The 22017-nt window shown below is 43.8% G+C and overlaps 1 long non-coding RNA gene across 1 annotated transcript in view; it reads left to right on the top strand.

Annotated features, from left to right (window-relative positions):
- The window catches only part of LOC139363893 (uncharacterized), a 35867-nt gene that overhangs the window by 6493 nt on the left and 7357 nt on the right, over window positions 1–22017 (top strand). Inside the window, exon 2 of the long non-coding RNA XR_011625043.1 lies at window positions 7782–21573. This is a non-coding gene — a long non-coding RNA (uncharacterized lncRNA). The remainder of the gene's footprint in view (window positions 1–7781; window positions 21574–22017) is intronic.

Raw genomic sequence — 22017 nt, 5'->3', positions numbered from 1 at the left:
GGTTATGAAAAGGTTTATAAAAAGTATATCTTGTGGTCAAGATGATTAAAATACAACAATTTGTAAGACTTGAGAAACAGATTTAATTGGCTTCATGCTGTCTTCATTAGGTCTTGTTGTTTGGGAAAGTAAGTCTCAAAGAGTAAAAGTTTTTTGCCTTTTTGTTTTTGAAATCCTTTAGTTACCACTTTGAATAAATGAGTGACTTATTTTACAATGACCTGTGATCCCAAAGTATTTTGACCTGTGATCCCCAAGTATTTTAATGACCCCAAGTATTTTAATGACCTGTGATCCCCAAGTATTTTAAGTCTTTGATATTTGACAAACTTTCCAAAATCCAATTCTAAATTGAGCCTTTTTGACCTCATTAATTTTTTTGACATTATATCCCCTAAAACCCAAAGAGACATATTTGGCTTACTTGGTATAATAAAATCACACAAGAAACGTTATCAAATATGAAATGATGTTAAACCTTCCATGGATTGTATTTATATAAATGCATTATTAATATGTGTTCCCAAATTATATGAGATTCCTGTGATTCTGAAATGTTTTAGTATATGTTATCGGAACTAATTATGATTATTATATTAAATTGTTGAATGTCATAGGTATAATCAAATTTCCTTGTCAATGTTGTCTTTAACCATGGCTGTTCTAATACTTTTGTCATCCACAACCGTTGTTTTACTTTGATCATTTTTTAGGGTGGTTTAAACCCTCAATCTCCTAGGTCCAAACAATTCTCCCACCTAAGCCTCCGAAGTAGCTGAGACTACAGGCACACACCAAACACTCAGCTAATCTTTAAATTTTTTGTAGAGATGGAGTCTCCCTATCTTACCCAGGCTGGTCTCAAACTCCTGGGCTCAAGCAGTCCTCCCACTTCAGCTTCCCAAAGTGCTGGGATTACAGGCATCAGCCACCACACCCAACCTTTTAATACATTTATTGTCTCTTCATTAACAAATACTAAGCATCTATATTGTGCTGCGCAGTGATCAAGGTGCCAGAGATAAGTGATCAACAAGCAGACATGGACTTGACCATAAAGTGTCTGACAACTTCATGGGTTGAGAAAACAACAGTAAACATGACGACAAATAAATAAATAAATAAACAGTGTTTATATGATAAACGCTATTAAGAGACTTAATGCAAGTTAGTTGGAAAGATAACTAGGAGGATGCTATATTAGTTAGCGTAGTAAGGATAGAATTATCAGAGATACTTCCACTTCGACATGAATAATGCAATGAACAAAGAAAAAAAAATCTGAGCCAGACACAGTGACTCGCACCTGTCATCTTAACACGTTAGGAGGCAGATGCGGTAGGATCACTTGAGGCCAGCCTTGCCAACTGTAGGGAGACCCCCCTGAAACTATCGCTACGGAATAAAAGATGAAGTGCTCCTGATTATTATAAATACAAAATTGCATGCAGGATTGTGTAAAGACAATGCCAGGTTGGACTGCCAGAATGAGCCAACAGCACGTGATATGCTACCCCCTGCAGAGAGCCTATGCAGTCACGGAGGTTTCACATCACCAAGATTCCTATCCTAGAAAAGCAGATGTGCATAACTCTGGGAATGGAATGCGACCCTTGTGGAGAGCCTATAAAGGGACGCATGAGGGGCGCCTGTTCATATGGATAAGACGGGGCTATAAACGCCCTCATCTTGCCACGGCTCTTCTAGGCCTCTTTAGGGTTAAAGCATAGGCCCTTCTGAGAATTTCTGGTCTAACAGGTTGTCTAGCTTCACATCCTGTTTCTATTGATTGTTTGTAACCAGCTTTTGCTGCAACTGTTACTGCTGATTAATATCTTGCTAATCATAGGTTATGGAAAGACTGTGTTTCTGTTTTAAGGCTCTATTAGAAATTGCTGATGCACACACTATATTGTAAATTCTTATCTCTGTATACTGTACTTCTGCATACAGATGTTATGTTAAATAATTACTCCATCCCCATGTGACCATCTCACCTCATAATCAAATGACCCTAAATCCCTCATAACCTACCCCCACCCTCACTAAACTTAATAACAAATGCTGGTATACCCAGTGCATTGGCAGCATCACAGGGCCAGAAGGTGGTGACCCCCTTGGACCCAGCTTTCACTATTTTGTGTGTTTCTATTATTTCTCCATCTGCCGATCCACCTGGGAACAAAGAAAGAGCCCCGTTGCATTGTGGGCTGCTGGCCAGATCCTGCAATAACCAACATGGTGAAATCCCGTCTCTACTAAAAATACAAAAAAACTTAGTTCTAAGTGATGGCACACCCCTGTAATCCCAGCTACTTGGGAGGCTAAGGTGAGAGAATCAATTAAACCTAGGAGGCAGAGGTTTCAGTGAGCTGAGATTGGGCCACTGCACTCAGGCTTGGGAAACACAGCAAGACCCTGTTTCAAAAAAAAAAAATTGAAGGTGGAGTTACCATCATGAGACAATATTCTAAGACTAGAACAGCTTTATTACGGGCTGGACATGGTGGCTGACATCTGTAATCCCAGCACTTTGGAAGGCTAAGTCAGGAGGATCACTTGAGGCGAGAATCCCAAAACCAGCCCAGGCAAGATAGTGAAACACCATCTCTGTGAGACACCAAAAACAACAAAAAAAAGCTTTTAATTAGCTGAGTGTGGTGGTTTCTGCCTATAGTCCTAGCCACTCAGGAGGCTGAAGCAAGAGGATTCCCTGAACCCCAGGAGTTCGAGGCTGAAGTGAGCTATGATGGTACCACTGCATTGTAGTCTAAGCTATAGAGTGAGACCTTGCTTCGAAATACAAAAAAAAAAGTATTACAGCCATGAACAGAGACTTAAAAAAAAAAAAAAGTCACTTTCAGTGACCCAAGTGGGAGGTATCTAGACTAAAACAATCTTCTAGTCTTCTGGCCAAGATGGCCTGCTGGCCTCTAGGCAAACATAATACCTGATTAGATAAAGATAGAAGTTTTGATTTAGTTTTGATTGAATTGTTTAATTACTGATGACACAGTGCCCACATATGTGATATTGACTCTATAACTTAGGAGGTTGGCCAAAGATATAGCCAAGGCATTTTTAAGGAAACTGTAACTGATTATGCTTGATGATGTGTTCTACATTTTCTCCTTACGCATATCAGATTAGTTGACCCCTATATAAGCTGACCTCTTTATCTTCCAGGTTATGACACACTAATCTTCCAGGATATAACAGAAAATAAAGTGTAAAAGCAAAATACTGTAGGCAATTATTTAACCCATTTATCCTTTGCCCTGAGAATACTGGCAGGTGGCACATTCAGGTACAGCATTTACCCTGAGACTATTCATGGATTCCTTCTTTTTCTTTTTCTTTCCTTTTTTTTTTTTAGGGGATTTTCGCTCTTGTCACCCATGCTGGAGTGCAATGGTGCCATCTTGGCTCACTGCAACCTCCGACTCCTGAGTTCAAGCAATTCTCCTGCCTCAGCCTCCGAGAAACTGGGATTACAGGTGCACACCACCATGCCCAGCTAATTTTGGCATTTTTATTCGAGATGGAGTTTCACCACATTGGCTAGGTTGGTCTCAAACTCCTGAGCTCAGGTAATCCATCTGCCTCAGCCTCCCAAAGTGCTGGGATTATAGGTGTGTGCCACTGTGCCTAGGCGGATTTCTTTTTTGGTATCTGTTTTTGGCTTTCTGTTCAACCAAGCTGTCCCAACTGCGTCAGTCCTATTTTGATGTAATTCTCTGAAAAGCGTTTCAGGGTAACATTAAGACTATAACTTCTGACTTACCTCAGAGTAAAAAATAAAGCCACAAGCACTGCCAGCAAGTATTCTCAGGCCATATGGGAAATGTGTTAGTAAATTAAAGGTCTCTTTCACAGTTACTGAAGGCCACTAGAACTTAGATTTCAGTATAACAGTATAATTCCAGTATGTGTAAATCAAGATTCCTTAATAAAGCATCACCAGCCTTAGAAGTTTTTGTCTAGGGTAGTTGAAAAGAACTATACATTCTTTTGCACAGTTTGGAGGGAGAGGTGTGTCTGCATTAAAGGCTGGACAGCAGGTCTTTGACTGGGTAACATGGATCCCTCTTGGGAATTGTCACTCCTATGTGTGTTATACCCATCCAGAGCACTGCCAACTCTCTACAATGCAAGTTTCCACTCACTGTTCACTCCTAGAGAGATATGTCCCAGCTATATGCTTGAAGAAATGATAAAGCTAGTTTTCTGGGATCACCACTGGTGCTTTTCCAGTAATTACTGGCAGGTAGGGGTTGCTCCTGCTCTCAGGATCCATTCTCCAGACACCTAGAGTCCATAAACTTTTCACCTAACAGGGTCTTTCAATCTTCTGCCTTCTCTATCTATTCTGTCATTCTTACTCCATTTCATTATTTTTTCCTTTAGTTTTCTATAGTTTTGTATATTTTCCTCACTTCAAGTAAAAAGAAACATGGCTTTGAAGGGAAGCATCACATTCACATTCAGACCTTGTCTTTCTGGTCTTCAAATCAGCTCCTGCAATAAACACTGAGTTAGCTGTGTTCTGAATGGTCTCTTGACAGCGTTTTTACTCACTCATCAGTTAGAGTTGTGAAAGCTGCAGCTAGTCTCTCATCTTTGTATTTGTGGCTCCCTTTACAGCACCTGGAACATGGTAGGGTATCAAAACATGCTTGCTAAATGTTGGGATCAATCAGATTTTATAATAGTAAACAACAATATTTGATTAAATAATTCTATAATCATATCCATTGATGCTTTGTAAATAGCATGTTTGACTCAAAGAAATTCCGATTTCACAATAGATATGAGAAGGAAAAAAATAATCCGCAGAAAGAATATAACAAAGAATGATCCATTTTACGTTTGTTCTGATTAAGGTTATCTTTCATTCCATAATATCCACAATGATAATATTGTTAAAAACTGAGCAAATTGCTTTCAACCAGATACTGTATAAATGTTAACTTTTGTTATGAAAAGTATTCCTGGTATTTACTTTGTAAAATGAGAGCACATTTGGCTTCCATTGCAGAGGTGGTTAATAAAGGCTACAGGGTTAGATAACGTGCTGAGGGTCACTGATCTAGAAAGGCATATAACCCCTCTGTAACTTAGCCACTGGGGCCTGAGTCTTTAGCTTCTTGCTATTGTACATAGAAGTGCTGAAATCTTTTTTGTTTTTTTTTGTTTTTTTTTTTTTTGAGACAGGGTCTCACTCCATTGCTCAGGCTGGAGTACAGTGGCTCAATCTCGGCTCATTGCAGCCTCAACTTTCCAGGCTCAGGTAATTCTCCTGCCTCAGTCTTTTGAATAGCTGGGACCACAGGCACAGGCCACCACACCTGGCTAATTTTTGCATTTTTTGTAGAGACAGGCTTTCACCATGTTGTCCAGGCTGGTCTCCCAAGCGATCTGCCTGTGTTGGCTCACAAAGTGTTGAGATTACAGGTGTGAGCCACTGCACCTGACTGAAATCTTCTTAATATAGCAATTAAGTAGAACTGGGAGAGTGAAAGACCACACTAACAATTGGGCAACTATCCTTACCCTGCTCCTCAATAACATCCCAAATCATCCCTTGCACATTCCCCCCAAGCTTTTCTCTGCTGGTAGACGAGGTTTAAGTCTCTGCTCTTTTGAGACAAGCAATGTGATGTTGGCAATAATGAACTTTCCATAAGAAAGCCAGGCACCATAAAAACAGCTTTTCCTCCACAGACATAGTTGTACTTTTTCCTTTATTTTTGAGACAGAGTTTCCCTCTCGTTGCCCAGGCTGGAGTGCAATGGTGCGACCTCGGCTCACGGCAACCTGTGCCTCCCAGGTTCAAGCAATTCTCCTGCCTCAGGCTCCCGAGTAGCTGGGATTACAGGCATTGAAGTTGAAATTGGGTAATGTGATGCCTGGCTTTGTTTTTTGTTTGTTTGTTTGTTTGTTTTTTTGACCAGGTTTAGCCACCACACCCGGCTAATTTTGTATTTTTAGTAGAGACGAGGTTTCACTTTGTTGGCCAGGCTGGTTTCAAACTCCTAACCTCAGGTGATCCACTTGCTTCCACCTCCCAAAGTGCTGGGATTATAGGCATCCGCACGGCCACTTTTTCCTTTCATCTGCTAAAACAATCTGTCACTAATCTAGAAAATTTCATCCGAGATGACAGGATTTTATGTTAATATCATTAATTCCATTTTCTGAAGAAATTTGCTCCTAAGACTAAAGTCATACCCAGTTTCTTGTTATCTGGCTAGAGCCACCCAAAGGAGCAGAGAGTATAAAAACACAAATACTGGTGATTTCTGAGTTCCAGATATTCTGTCACTGGTTGTAAGATGGATGCAATGAAGCAGCACTTACCTGCTGGGGTGCATCAGGCCTGGAATTCAACAGACCAGGTGCTAGGACTCCAGAGGCTACCAACCCTGAGCCCAGGCCATTGTGTGCTTTGTCTGCTCCCTTGTATGTTATTGCACACATACACCCAAATTCTGCAATACTTTAAATTTAGCAATTCAATAGTAGATGACAAAACTGGGAGAGTGAAAGACCACATTAAAAATTGGGTCCAGGCACGATGGCTCACACCTGTAATCCCAGCACTTTTGGAGGCCAAGGCAGGCAGATAATGAGGTCAGGAGACTAAGACCATCCTGGCTAACACAAAGAAACTCTGTCTCTACTAAAAAAATACAAAAAAATTAGCCATGTGTGGTGGCACGTGCCTGTAATCCCAGCTACTCAGGAGGCTGAGGCAGGAGAATCACTTGAACCCGGGAGGTCTAGGTTGCAGTGAGCGGAGATCATGCCACTGAACTTCAGCCTGGGCGACAGAGCGAGATTCCATCTCAAAAAAAAAAAAAGAAAAAAAAAAACTGGCCAATGACCAGCCTGGCCAACATGGAGAAACTCCATCTTTAGAAAAACTACAAAAAGAAATTAGCCAGGTATGGGGGCACACACTCGTTTTCCCAGCTACTTTGGAGCTACTCTGGAGGCTGAGAGGGGAGCCTGCAGGTTGAGGCTGTCAAGTGCATGCCACTGCATTCCCACCTGATCTACAGAGAAAAACCTGGTCAAAAAAAAAAAAAAAAGCCGAGGCATCACATTACCCAACTTCAACTTCAAACTATTCTGTAAGGATACAATTATCCTCAGCAAATTAATGCAGAAGCAAATATTGCATGTTCCTCTCACTTATAAGTGCAAGCTAAACCTAGTGTACAGGGACATAAAGATGAGAACAATAGACAACTGGGGACTCCAAAAGGAGGGAAGGAGGGACATAAGGAGGCAGAGGCTGAAAAACTTCCTACTGGGGACTATGCTCTCTCTCTGGGTGATGGGGTCAATAGAAGCCTCAGCATCACACAATAAATTTTTGTTGCAAACCTACACATGTCCCCCTGAATCTAAAATTAAAATGTAAAAAGGGTCAACATATCACAGAATAATATAATGAAATACCACAAAAATGATCTTTTGATTTAAAAAATGGGCAACTACCCTGGCCTCCTCCTCAGTCACATGCGGATCTTTATGCATCTGACAAGCATTGCTCTGGGGCAGAAAGGGATCCAGTCTGCTCCAGTACTAGCAATGCATTTGGAGGCAATAATGAACTTTCTAACCAGGGTCCCCCAAAACAGCTTTCCTTGCACAAGAAATTAGTACTTTTTCTTTTCAATTCTTAAAGTTTTTATCTAGATAACTTCATCTCAGATGATAGGACCTTATGTAAATCTCATTAATTCCATCTTTTGATGTAATTTGCTCCTAAGATTAAGGTTCCCACCCACCTCCCTGCAATCTAATTTGGACGCTCATGAGACCAGAAGAGTATAAAAACGCAAAAGATGTTGACTTCCAAGTCCCAGATGCCCGGTGTCAACTGGTGAAAGAAGGACGCGATGGAGTTGAGGCGATGGAGTTGCTGTCTCCCCTCAGAGTTTGGCAGGCCTGGGATTCCACAAAGGAGGCGGCGGGGTCAGATGCCTCCAGTCCTGAGCTCAGTAAATTCGGTGTCCTGGATGCTCCCTTCCTGTCCTTACCACTGCGAGCTCTCTTGGGACGGCCTCCTAGGTTCCACTGCGACCTACTTTCCGCTCCCTGAGTGCTTCTTTGCTGAAACTGCCGGCGAAAAGGTCTCTTTCCCAAACCGCAGAGCACTTTGAGGAGGGGCACAAAGTCGCCCGCTCTGAATCAGTCGCCTGCAACTAGGAGGAGCCGCGGGCGCCCTCTGGAGAGCGGAAGGCTGCAGAGAGTCCTAACGGACGCCTGTCCCCGCAGCACCCCTCTCAACTCGCCCCTTGCTTGGTGGATAGACGACTGGAGCCGGAGACGTCCGTCCGAGGAGACCTTTCAGAGTGTCAGCCTACTACTGTTAACCGAAGCCACCAACCGAAGTTCCAAGACTGCTGGCTGCAGATTGCGTGTACTTGAGGGCAAACGACCTAAGAATGTGTCCACCGCCGCCTTCGGAGTCCTGAGCCCTGAGATTTTTGCTGAGATCCTTCCATTGACGATCGTCTTGTAACAGAAGATGTTACAGTAACACCTGAGTTCTCTCAAACGATGGAAGAAGTCTTGCCTTCAGATCAGTTTGTGCCTTTTTCTTTCCCCTTCTCAATAAAATTGTACACAAATGTGGCCGAGCGCGTTGGCTCACGCCTGTAATCCCAGCAATTTGGGAGGCCCAGTCTGGTGGATCACTTGAGGTCAGAAGTCTGAGAACAGCCTGACCAACATGGTGAAACCCCGTCTCTGCTAAAAATACAAAATAAACCGGGCGTGGTGACGCATGCCTGTAATCCCGGCTACTGGGTAGGCTGAGGCAGCAGAATCGCTTGAACCTGGAGGCAGAGGCTGTAGTGAGCCGAGATGGTGTCATTGCACTCCAGCCTGGGCAACAAAAGCAAAACTCTGTCTCAAAAATATAAATAAAATAAAATAAAATAAATAGTACACAATTGTGAAATTCCTGTTACCTGGGTTCCTGCTGATGGTGTTTGGTAAGGATGGGGCATAGGGGCGGGGTGGCTGGTTGCTGGTGCCAGGACTGGCATGGGACTCTGGGTCGCCTAGGTTTGCTGATTGCAGGGCAGAGGTAGTGTGTCTTATCCAGAGACTGGAAGGAAGGATCAGCCAGGGGTTGTGCATGGTAGGTGACTCACAGGCTGGGCCTACAGGAAATGGGTTAAAAAGCAGCAGGCCTGAGAAATTAGTGCAGGAAATTCTCTTGTTCCAAGGCCCTAGAACTTTTTCCCTCTGAAGGTTTACACTGTTATATCTTGAGAACTTGCTAAACTCATGAGTGCTGGAACTTTTCTTTTAGACTCCTTAAGATTTTCTACATAGACTCAAATTCTGCAAGTATGGATAGTTTCATTGTTTCACTTCCAATTTTTATGCTTTTTAACACATTTTCTCACCTTATTGCACTGGCAAACAATTCCAGTACATTGCTGAATAGAAATGGTGAGAGTGGATATTTGTGCCTTGTTCCTGATTCCATGGGAATGAGTCTGTCATTATTACATACAATGTTTGCTATAGGTTTCTGTAGATTTTTTTTTTTTTTTTTGGTTGAGGAAATCTCTCTATTCCCACTATGTTGAGAGTTGGTTTTTAAATTTTAAATCATAAATGGTGTAGATTTTAAGTGCTTTTTTGCATCATTTGATAGGATTATACAGTGTTTCTCATCTAGGCTATCAACAAGGTGAATTATATTGTTTGACTTTGGAGCATTAAACCAGCCCACCATTTGGAATAATCTTACTTGGGCAAGTATTGTTCTTTTTTTTTCTTTTTTTTGAGATGGAGTCTCGCTCTGTCACCCAGGCTGGAGTGCAGTGGCACAGTCTCGGCTCACTGCAAGCTTCACGCCATTCTCCTGCCTCAGCCTCCCAAGTAGCTGGGACTACAGATGCTCGCCACCATGCCTGGCTAATTTTTTGTATTTTTTTTTTTTTTTTTAGTGGAGACCAGGTTTCACTGTGTTAGCCAGGATGGTCTCGATCTCCTGACCTCATGATCTGCCCGCCTCATCCTCCCAAAGTGCTGGGATTACAGGCGTGAGCCAGCGTGCCGGACCCAAGGCATGGTATTGTTCTTTAACATGTATTTCTGACTGCTATTTGTTATATTTTGGTGAGGATTTCTGCATCTATGCTTAGGTGCAATATTGGTCGGTAGTTTTCTCTTAGTGTGCTGTGTGTGCTAGGAAAGTGTGGATCTCATAAAATAAATTGGGAAGTATTCCATATTCTTTTATTTACTAGAATGAATCATGTAGAATTCAACTTGTTTAATCTTTAAATATTTGGTAAAAATTAGTCACTGAAATTGTAAGAAACTCTAGGTCTGTTTTTTGGAAGATTTTTTAACCATAAAATCAATATTATTAATGATGACTGTGGATCTTGCATGGTTGATCCATTTTATCTAATTTGTTGAATTTGAGTATAGAGTTTTTTTAAAATCATTTTTAAAAGTTACCATTGTGGGCCAGGTGGGGTGGCTTACTCCTGTAATCCCAGCACTTTGGGTGGCCAAGGTGAGTGAATCACTTGAGGCCTGGAATTCAAGACTAGCCTGGCCAACATAGCAAAACCCTATCTCTACTAAAAATACAAAAAATTAGCCAGGCGTGGTGGTGCACACCTCTAATCCCAGCTACTCAGGAGGCTGAATCACAAGAATCACTTGAACCCGGGAGGTGGAGGTTGCAGTGAGCCGAGATCAGGCCACTGCATATCAACCTGGGTGACAGAGCAAGGACTCTTCTCCAAAAAAAAAAAAAAAAAAAAGTTATTTTCGTGAATACATTGATCAATATAAAGACACTGCTAGCTAACATCAGTTTGCCTCTCTAGAGCTGCTTCCCAGTCTTCAACCAGCTCTATGCTGCAAGAAGTAACTGTTATGGACCTCACTGGAGAGCTACTTTTGCCCCCAAGCTTCTGATTGAGTTGAGGCACCAAAACCAACTTCGGTAATAGATCCTGTCTCCACGAAGAATAAAAAAATTAGGCTGGGCACTGTGGCTCACACCTGTAATCCCAACACTTTGAAAGGCCGAGACGGGTGGATCACCTGAGGTCAGGAGTTCGAGACCAGCCTGGCCAACGTGATGAAACCCCATCTCTACTAAAAAATACAAAAAGTAGCCGGGCGTGGTGCTAGGCACCTGTAATCCCAGCTACTCGGGAGACTGAAGCAGAAGAATCACTTGAACCCAGGAGGCAGAGGTTGCAGTGAGCCAAGATTGTGCCATTGTACTCCAGCCTGGGCGACAAGAGCAAAACTCCATCTCATAAAAAATAAATAAAAATAAATAAATAAGCCAGGTGTGGTGACATGTACCTGTAGCCACAGCCACTTGGGAGGCTGAGGAAGGAAGATTGCATGAGCTGGGATGGCAGAGGCTGCAATAAGCAATAGTTGTACCACTGCACTCCAGCCTGGGTGACAGAGGGAAAAAAAGGCCAAAAAAAATGTGGAGTGGCCCTTCCAGAACTTGCTTGCTTTCTCTAACACCACTCATTCTATTGCTCCTACTTAGTTAAGAATGGTAACGCTTTCTTCTGGTGCAAGGTCTGGAGTGCTCCCTACCTTTTGTTTGTTTCCTTTAACCTGTCCACAAATGCTCATTGTAAGAAGTCAGTTACTTTATTAAAACTCTTCTCAACTACCCCTTTTTGTGCATTCATTTTATGCACCAACGTTGATAATACAGGTTCCACTGGCAAGTATAATATTACTCCAAAATATTTAGCAAAGCAAAATATTTCACCCTGGGGCATTTCAGAGTTTGGACAAAGAAAGATGATGTGCCAGAGCAAACAGACTGAGTGTTTGCTGAAGCAAAAGAAAAGGATAGTGACATGTCATGGAAGTTGAAGAAATACATTTGCTATATAAAATGCTAAAGAGAGGTTGACATTTGTGGTAACAGGAAAATGAAATTGTGGAATGAAAGATTCATTATACAGGATTCACTGGGATGTGAAAATTGAAGATAATGAATATACAGTCCTTATGTTACATTTTTAACTTTAAAATTTATAAGAAAAAATGCAAGAAGGAACCACAGAAATCCAGCATACTTTTTTTTTTTTTTTTTTTTTTTAGACAGAATCTCACTGGAGTGCAATGATGCAATCTTGGCTCACTGCAACCTCCACCTCCTGGGTTCAAGTGATTCTCTTGCCTCAGGTTCCTGAGTAGTTGTGATTACATGCATAAGCCACCACGCCTGGCTAGTTTTTGTATTTTTAGTAGAGACGGGGTTTCACCATGCTGGCCAGACTGGTCTCGAACTCCCAACTTCAGGCAATCCTCCCTCCTCTGCCTCCCAAAGTGCTGGGATTACAGGCTTAAGTTGCCACACCCGGCTGGCCGCAGCATACCTTTTATCCATATTCCCTCTCCTCCTCTCTTTAAAGAATTTGGGGACACCACAATGGCTCACACCTGTAATCCCAGCACTTTAGGAGGCCTAGGCGAGTGGATCACCAGAGGTCAGGAGTTCAAAACCAGCATAATCAACATAGTAAACTCCATCTCTACTAAACTACAAAAATTAGCCGGGTTTGGTGGTATGCACCTGTAATCCCAGCTACTTGGGAGGCTGAGGTGGAAGAATTGCTTGAACTCAGGAGGCGGAGGTTGCAGTGAGCCAAGATCACACCACTGCACTCTCCTGGGGAACAGAAAAAATTTTTTTTTAATTGTAAAAAGATTATGCAAATTATGGCCTGTAAACTTTAATATTTAGTGTGCATTTCTTAAGAACAGGGATATTGTCTTACATAAGCTTACACAGTAGCACAGTACAGTTATCAATTGCAGGAAGTTTAACCTTACTGTATTACACTTCAGCACTACCATCAGCCTGGGTATTTATGTCTCCGGAGCTCGTGGGCAGAGGCAAGCCAAATATGAAACTCAATAGTAATAAATGCACGAAAATTAGTAAACAAATGAAAAACGATAAAATTTTAAAAAGTACATAGAACCAAAACAAACCGTAATTCCGAAGGAAAAACATACCGAGAAAAGAAACCGAAATGAAACAGACACTAAGCAAACCGTATAGAGAAGTAGCCCTACAGAATGCAGGGATTAAAGAGCGCTTCAGGGGCCAAGAACCGTCTGTGTCCGGGAAATGAGCATTGCTGCCACCAGGAAACTGTCCGCTAGGGCTCAGCACTACTAAGGACCTCGCTAACAAGAATCTGGAGGCTCTGGGACTCAGCAAGAGCAGGCACCCAGCGGATTGCCGTGGTGTTGCCAAACAAATGTCCATTTAGGTGCCATAAATGGTGCTGCTAGAAAGAAACTGCGGGCTCTTAGATAGGAGTCCTCTCTGGAGAAATGAACTGACAGTGTTTAAATGTGTTGTAACAGAAAAATGTGTTGTGGCATCTTATTGTGTTTTAAGTCGTTTAATGTGTTTTCATCCGTTTTAATGTGTTGTGAGAGAAAAAGCCCCGACTAACGGTATTGTGGAATTACTAGAGAGCACAGCGGCTGGGTGCAGTCACCGGTCTGCACCGTAAAAAGGGGTTCAGGAAGTTCCTACGAGATATTAGCGTTGCTAGGACCCAGAAAGAGACAGTACAGAGAATTACGGCCCCGCGAACGTGAAACGTCCTGTTGGGCGCTAAGACTGGTGCACCAACTGAGAAAACGCCCAGTGGGCGCTACTGGCAAAAAAGTGCTGACGCAAAACCCACAGCTCCGCATAAGAAGCGGAGTCGCCAGACAGAACCTGGGACCTGGCAGCAGCAAGGCTGAGACCGAGATCGGCTCCCCGCGTCCTGAGCACGCAAGTCAAGGAGCACGAAGCTGAGACATTTAAAATTAGTAGGAAAAAAAATACATAACATTTAAATAGAAATACAATGTAAAAATAATAGAAGCCTAAAATGCAAATAGAAATGAAAGGCAAGCACATCAGTAACATCGTTCTCAGAGCAAGACACAGAAAGACAATTTAAAAATAAGCGAAAATTACTGAGAACCATTCCTACAAAGAAGAAATTACAAATGTTTGTAATGCAATCCTACGATTAGGATATCTCTATCCTATCTAAATCGGTACATGTTACAACTAAGTCTAAATTTCCTATAAAATTAAATAAAGAAATAACAGTCACGGTTAAAACTGTTTAGCTTAGACTATAAAATCGTAGAAAAAAAAAAGTAGCGTTCGGCGGGACTCGCTATTGTCAAATGGGGCTTGGCAAAACTGAAAAATCGCGTTTGCCTGCATTTCCTGACTTCCAGAGGAGTTTAAAAAACACAAGCTTAGCTAAGCCGGGGCCTTCTATTGTGAAACCAAACTTAGTATAAGAGCTCCCAGGCCCTGCTAAACAGGTCATCGCTAAGCCAGAAAAAAATAAAATTAAAATAAAATAAAATAAAATAATAAATCGCATTCGCTGGTACCCAGATTTCTACAGGAGTTAAATGTCTCCTACGCAACTAAAGCAGAGCTTACTAGTAGGAAACCAGAACTTGCAATGACTAAGAAACTTGAGGCGGGGCTAACCCGGGGTTGTTAGGATTCGAATTCCGAGGCTACAGGAAACCCGGAGTTGCTGAGATATGAGTCATAGGGTGACTCAGCCTCGTTACCACCAAACAGTAACTTCCTACTACCTAGAAATCGCAGCCAGGGCCAGACTGGTGTTTGTCCTAAGTCGGAATTTGCTTGGGCTGAGAAATCACATTGTGACTATTGCACGACTTGAACAAGGGATAGAAATCGCAGGCCCCGCGAAATCGAAACTTGCTAGGACCTAGAAGCCAACGACTCCGGAAACCGTGGGGTCCTGTCACAGAAACCCGAGCGGCGCAGCCACCGGACTGGGTTCTGGAGACTGAGCCGGAGTCCGTGCGGCGGCGCTGGGAAGAGACGGCGCCCCGGCAGCTCCCCTGCCACCGGCTCCGAGGAGGGGTGGGCTCCGCCAGCCCAGCGCCGCCTCCGCCCGGTAACGCCAGGCTCGGCGCAACTGGGGCAGCTGCGATTCTGAATCCCTCAGATCAGCAACCTGGGTGCTGCGGCCATTGAGAAAATGGAGGCGCAGACCAACGAGCTGTGCTGCGACCAAGAGACCTCGGCTGGCGAAATGGCGGTGCCGGGAGCCTGCGAGTGACGCCAGCCGGCGGGGTTGTCAAGGACAAGATTCGCGCTGTCACCAAGAAACCATCGATTCTGAGAAGAGAGGTTCGGCCACCGAGAAACTCCGTACGACAAGTGCTGAGACAGAAAAGTCGCCGACTCCGCGCCACTGGCAAAAGAGCCCATGGAAACCCCAGGTGCTGCGACCGTGATACCGGCACTAGAGGGTCTTGGATGGAGAAAGCGGCGCACGGAGACCAGGAAACTATACCTAGCACAATCAGCAGAAAACTGGTCGGCCATCCGGGAGAAAGCGCGGATCAGAAGCTGGTGACTTCGGTGCAGGGAACCGCGCAGCCACTGAAGAACTTGACCTACGTGGCAGTGGTGCCAGCGAAACACCGCAGTTTGGACGGAAGCTGTGGGGATGCCACAGAGAAACATACACTGCCACTGAAGTACATCCAGCTCCGCGGAACTAGTGGTTATACGATCAAGAAACCGCCAGTTGGGCTCTACTAGAAACTTTTAGTCCTCTCATAACAGCTCTCCTATCCACAACAGACAAATGCCTTTACCCCGCACATAGTGGTGCTGAGACCTGCCTGGGCCAGCACAGAGCGCAGAGCAGTGCAGGTGCCGAGAAACTCCGGACTCAGTGAAACCAACCTTGCTGCCAGCGGATTCCCCGGCTTCGCTGGACGCTACCGGCGAAAGAGTGCCGCAGGGAAACCTCTGGCTCCATACACCGATTAGATTGTGGGGCGGGGGACACTCACGTACTTGTTGGGGAGAGGACCAGCGGCGCTGGGACCCTGCAAGCACTTGCCCGCAGCAAATGCCTGTGCTGTTGCAAAAAACAACTTTTGGTGCAAAGAATGTTGACGCCGCTGGAGAGCGTCCGCTGTCGCCGACAAAGGAGTAGCAATGGCAGTGAGAAACCGCTGGCGCCACGGCCGACCGCGGCGGCTAACGCCTGTAATCATTGCAGTTTGGGAGGCCGAGGTGGGAGGCATCACTTGAGGTCAGGAGACTAGCCTGGCCAACAAGGTGAAACCCTATCTCACTGAAATACAAAAGATTAGCCGGCGTGATGGCAGGCACCTGTAATCCCAGCTACTCCAGAGGCTGAGGCAGAAGAATCCAGGAGGATTGAATCCAGGAGGCAGAGGTTGCAGTGAGCCAAGATCGCGCCACTGCACTCAAGCCTGGGAGACAGAGTGAGCTCCGTCTCAAAAAAAAAAAAGAAAGAACGAAAGAAAGAAACCGCTGGCACCGGGAAAGGAGCGGTGCAGCGATGGACCCACTGTGCTTTCCGTGCTACCAAAGTCCTGCGGCCTCTACTCACTCTAGATTCCCAAGGCTGTTTTCTCGGGCTTGTATTTTTCTTTCTCTCTCTCTTTCTTTCTTTCTTCTTTCATTTCTTTCTCTTTCCTTTTTTTCTTCTTTCTTTTCTTTTCTTTCCTTTCCTTTCCTTTTCTTTACTTTCTCGTGCTCTGTTGCCCAGGCTGCTGCAGTGGCGTCATCACGACTCAGTGCGGCCTGGCCTTCTTGGGCTCCAGCTATCCTCCCGCCTCAGCCGGTGGAGCAGCTGGGACCACAGGTGCGCGACACCACACCCGACTAATTTTTTGTAGTTTTCGTAGAGACAGGGTCTCGTTTTGTTGCCTAGTCTGTTCTCGAACTCCTGAGCTCAAGCAATCCGCCCGCCAGGGCCTCCCAAAGTGCTAGAATCACAGGCGTGAGTCTCCGTTCTGGGTGGGAAGTCTGTATTGTTCCTGCATTCAACTCAGTGCATAGTGCCTGAGAAGAGGAGGCGGTTTAGGGGCCCAGAACCAAGCGGATGGGGCTGGTTCCAGGAACAAAGTAAAATCCATTCTGATCGCCAACAGCTTCCTGCGCAGGAAACAGCCCTTCCAACCTCCGTGGCGGCGGGAATTTCCCAGGCCACCCCTCGGTCCCAGAGTCTCCTCCCAGTCCAGAGCTCTCAGGATCCTACAGGAGGGGCGGACAACTGCTTCCCTTCCAAACTGGAAACTCGGCCCAGCGTTTTTTGACCGCGCCTTCAGGCCTGACCCCCGACTCTCTCGGTCCCGTACCTCTCCTGCAGGATGTAATTCTGTGGGAACCACTCGTTTATTCTGATGATTAACTGTCAGATATCCTTGATATTTGGGGATTGTCGATGGAAGAGAGTAGGAGAGAAAAATGGACTGCAAGACTCCAGCGCAGGAAGTGGCATTGATGGCAGAGGTCCGCTCCCTCTCCAAGGCCAATGAACATCTCAAACTGCTGTCCACTTTCCTATATCCTTGATCTGTGGAATGGATCACTGATGTTTTCTCTCTCTTTCGGAAAATGCAAAGCAGGCGAATATTCAAGCGCTTGAATTCTCTGTTTCCCACTTTTCAGTCAGAGTGCATCTAAAAATTCCTTTCCCATGGGAAATATGGAACTGCCTCTGCCCGGAAGAAAAACGTCCCTTTCCTCTAAGCTTTCACATTTCCCCAAAAATCTACACATCCCATGAAATCCTCACGAGAGACCTACAGACCCTACCGGGAGCGTTCCCTCATCATCTCCCAACCTCACCCAGAAGATACCATGCAACCAATTCCATCCTTTTCTAGATGAACCTGGGCAGAGGACAGGTCCAGAGGAGCATAGAAAAGGGCCTTTACAAGTCAGGAGACCCAATTTGAAGTCGCAATTCTCATCCACTCCTAAGGCATTTGCCTTGGTCTTCCCCTCCCACTATACTACTTCTGCTAGCTGGTTTCTCCCTGTTATTTGAGGATCCTCCAATTGCCTCCTAGTCTTAGGGACGGGAGAATAAAGGAAAAATGGCATCGTTTCCACCTAAAAAGTTACAAGCACTTCACCAGAAGTAACAGCCCAGGCAGAGCCTTTGTAAAAGAAAAGCCCCACCCACTGCTTCGCACTCCTCATTTCCCGCCAGCAGAGCATTTTAGTGGAAAAGCTGAGCGGGAGCCATAGTTCACTCCAGTAATCCCAGCACTTTGGGAGGCCCAGGCGGGAGGATCACTTTAACCCAGGGGTTCAGGACCACCCGAAGCACATAGCAAGACCCTGCCACTACAAAAAAATTTTAAAAATTAACCAGATGTGGTCGCGGGTTCCTGTAGCCCCAGCTACCCGGGAGGCTGTGGTGGGAGGATCTCTTGAGCCCAGGAGGTCCAGGCTGCAGTGAAAGATGATCCTTGACGGCACCACTGCACTCCAGCCTGGGTGACAGAGTGAGACTTTGTCTCAAAAAATAAAATGAAATAAAAATAAAGCCAGGATTAGGAACTCTTTAAGAAGGGGTCACCAGAGACATTATTACCTACACCATTAACAGGGGAAAATGCTGCAAATTAAAGTATCATAATGGTAGGAGGCCACCCCTGTAAAAATACATACCTGTTTCAGAGACACTAAAGTGAGAAAAATATTAACCCTAGAATTGATTAAATTCAGGTATCCACTCCTTTATTTTAAAACTTAAGTGCCTTTACCTCTTAGAAATTGCATGGAGATTGGAGTTGTGATTTTTTAATATTTATTTATTTAGAGACAGGGTCTGGCTCTGTTGCCCGGGCTGGAGTGCAGTGGTACCATCTCAGCTCACTGCAACCTCTGCCTCCTGGGTTCAAACTATTCTGATGCCTCAGCCTCCCAAGTAGCTGGGATTACAGGCACCAGCCACAACGGCCAGCAATTTTTTTGTATTTTTAGTAGAGAGGGGGTTTTGCCATTTTGGCCAGTCTGGTCTTGAACTACTGGGTTCTATATGATCATATTTGTTTTTTCACAATGTAGTTCAATACATTGAAATGGTTGGGCAAGTGGCAAAATAATGTTCCTCACTCCTCTGGTTTTTTATAAGGTGCAATTTATCATAAATACTTTCAGCTTCTTGCCTCATCTTTTACTTCTCCTCACATATTGAGTGGTTCATGGCACAAAAATCATTATTTGTGAGACACTGTGCCAACTGTATTTTGTGCTTTATCTGATTTCATTCTCAACTGAAAACTGCGGTAAGCGCATGCTTTGTACTGGGCTTGCTTCTCAGTTCCATTTTATAGATGCACAGCCTCACTTAGGGAAGTTTGAGTTTGTATAGCTCTGCCTGTGGCTGAATAGATAAATGTAATTTTACCATTCAGTGTGAAATAAACTTTTAGTGTGAATTTAAGGCCCGTCTTCTAATATAGGGGTGTGTGTGTGTGTGAGATTTTACTGTGTCTCTTCTCCCTAATACTCCAGTTCAAGATACCAACCTAAATTCTGAGTTGATTATTCTGGACACACTCCCTCAAAATACGACTGTAAGAGACCAGAATACACCACCCCAATATGCCAATATATCAATATACCTCTGGCATATTGATTATTTCAGGCCGAGCATGGTGGCTCACACCTGTAATCCTAGTGCTTTGAGAGGCCAGGAGTTCATGAGCAGCCTGGGCAGGTAGAGAGACCCATCTCTACAGAAATATTTTTAAAAGATTAGCTGGGCATGGTGGCATGTGCCTGTAGTCTTAGCTACTGGGGAGGCTAAGGCAAGAGGATGACTTGAGCCCAGGAGTTTGAAGTTACAGTGAACTATGATTGCACCACTGCATTCCAGCCTGGGTGACAGAGTAAGACGCTGTCTCTTAAAAAACAAGACAAAACACTCACGCCTGTAATCCCAGCACATTGAGAGGCCAAGGTGGGCAGATCACTTGAGGTCAGGAGTTCGAGACCAGCCTGGCCAACATGGTGAAACCCCGTTTCCACTAAAAATACAAAAATGAGCCAGGCATGGTGGCACGCAGCTGTAATCTCAGCTACTTGAGAGGCTGAGGTGGGAGAGTTGCTTAAACCCAGGAGGTAGATGTTACAGTGAGCCAAGATCGTACCACTGCACACCAGGCTGGGGAACAGAGCGATACTCCATTTCAAACAAAACAAAACAAAACGAGGTAAGAGAAAAACCTCAACCTGTACACCTCTTTATGACAGAACAACACAGAAAGAGAAAGACAAAGAAAAGACTACTCTAGGAGGAAATGGATGAAACAATATGATTCATACCACAAAGTACCAGAAAGTACACCAGAGTCAATACACCAGCACTGGTCACACAAATCCTTTTCTCCCATCAGTCAAGATTTTGGACAGGAAAAATGAACAAAGAGTGATATTTACTGTCTACTTGACCACATTCCACAGAGAGGGGCCTGGAATCTGACTGGTAAGAAATTCTTATCCTTAGGCTGGCTGATCAGCTCCTGGTTTTCCTTAACTGTGGACTTCCAAAAGAGCCAAACTTTGGGTTCCTGATTACAACATCAAATTTCTAGGGGCCAAGGGAAATCTTTCTCTTAGCACTCTGAAAGTTTGTTGTAAAATCAACTCACAAAAACAGAAGATTAACAGGGGAAAACACATACAAAATGTATGATTGCCCAACCCCCGAGTGAGGTGCAGGAGCTTATATACCAGCTTGAGGTTACAGAAAGAAGTGGATCATGGCAGAACTGGTTATAGGAGGGAGAGAAGATGAGGTCTGCTAGCAATGGTAGTCTTGTTATGTACATGAAATCTCACAGATAGCATCCCTCAGAGAATTGTTTCCTTAAGACCTTTAAATGTGTCAGGCTCTCATTAATCCTTCCTACATCTGGAAAAGAGAAGGCCTGTATATATCAAGGCAGATTTTCTACAGATGCAAATTTTTCCCACACACAATGGCATTGCAAGGCTACTTCTTTTGCTGCCTCTGACAGCCATCTTAAAATATGTCAAAGAAATATATTTTGGGGTAAGACATTTTTATTTCTTTCAAAGTGGAATATTAAGTGTATATCTCTTATAGATATACTATTAAATAAATAAGGGAATCCACTTTTTCTATTTTCTATTTGTTAAGATATTTTTTGTTTTAATAATGAAGAGAGGTTAACTTTTAAAAAGGTTTTCTACATCTACTGATACTATCATGCAGTTTTATTTATTTTTACAGTTAATGCGGTGAATAATATTGACTGATTTTCAAATGTGAGTTCCTGGAGTAAATCCTACTATATCATGATGTGCTTTTAAAATATATATATTGCTGGATTCAGTATGCTAATACACTAATAATTTTTAACATCTGTGATCATGAGAGACATTGGCTGACCAAAAATGGGAAACTGACAAGAGTAATAAACAAAATGGGCTTATAAATATTCATACCTGCTTGATACTTAAAAAGGCCTTTTAATGTATTTTTCTGCCCCACTCAGGCGGACTTTTAAATTTCTGGCAAGAGGTCTCATTCAGGCTATTCAAAGGTCAATATTAATCTGAATTATTCCACGTTTGTAGGCATCCTCATTATCTTTTCAATACAGATTGAATTATTGGGGATTCCAACGGCAGAGGAAAAAGTCAAAGCATATAAGGTAAGCAGAGCAGCATATTTTTTTGGTCTGGCTTCCCCAGGCAGCATTAGCTAAAGTGAAAACTTATATGAGACTTTTTAATTTAAAAAAAAATTTTTTTTTTTTGAGAAAGTGGAAGTTAGGAGAGGAAGTGGAACAGAAAGGAGTAAGGGGCAATTCAATGCTCTGATACCTCACTGGCCCATATGGGATATCATGCAAGGCCACAGGCAAATTTACCATGCAGGTAAGAAAGTTTAGCTTTTAGGAGTCCTTCGAACAGGTCTGTAATTTTGTACTAGAATTTTTTATTCTTTTTTTTTTTTTTTTTTTGAGTTGGAGTCTCACTCTGTTGCCCAGGCTGGAGCGCAGTGGCGTGATTCTGACTCACTGAAACCTCCACCTCCCAGATTCGAGTGATTCTTGTCCCTCGGCCTCCCAGTAGCTGGGATTACAGGTGCCCAC

Source organism: Macaca nemestrina, chromosome 6 (genome assembly GCF_043159975.1).
Source record: "Macaca nemestrina isolate mMacNem1 chromosome 6, mMacNem.hap1, whole genome shotgun sequence".
Lineage (NCBI taxonomy): Eukaryota > Metazoa > Chordata > Mammalia > Primates > Cercopithecidae > Macaca > Macaca nemestrina.
Note: the sequence above shows the minus strand (reverse complement) of the source record. Positions and strands in the feature narration are given on the sequence as shown.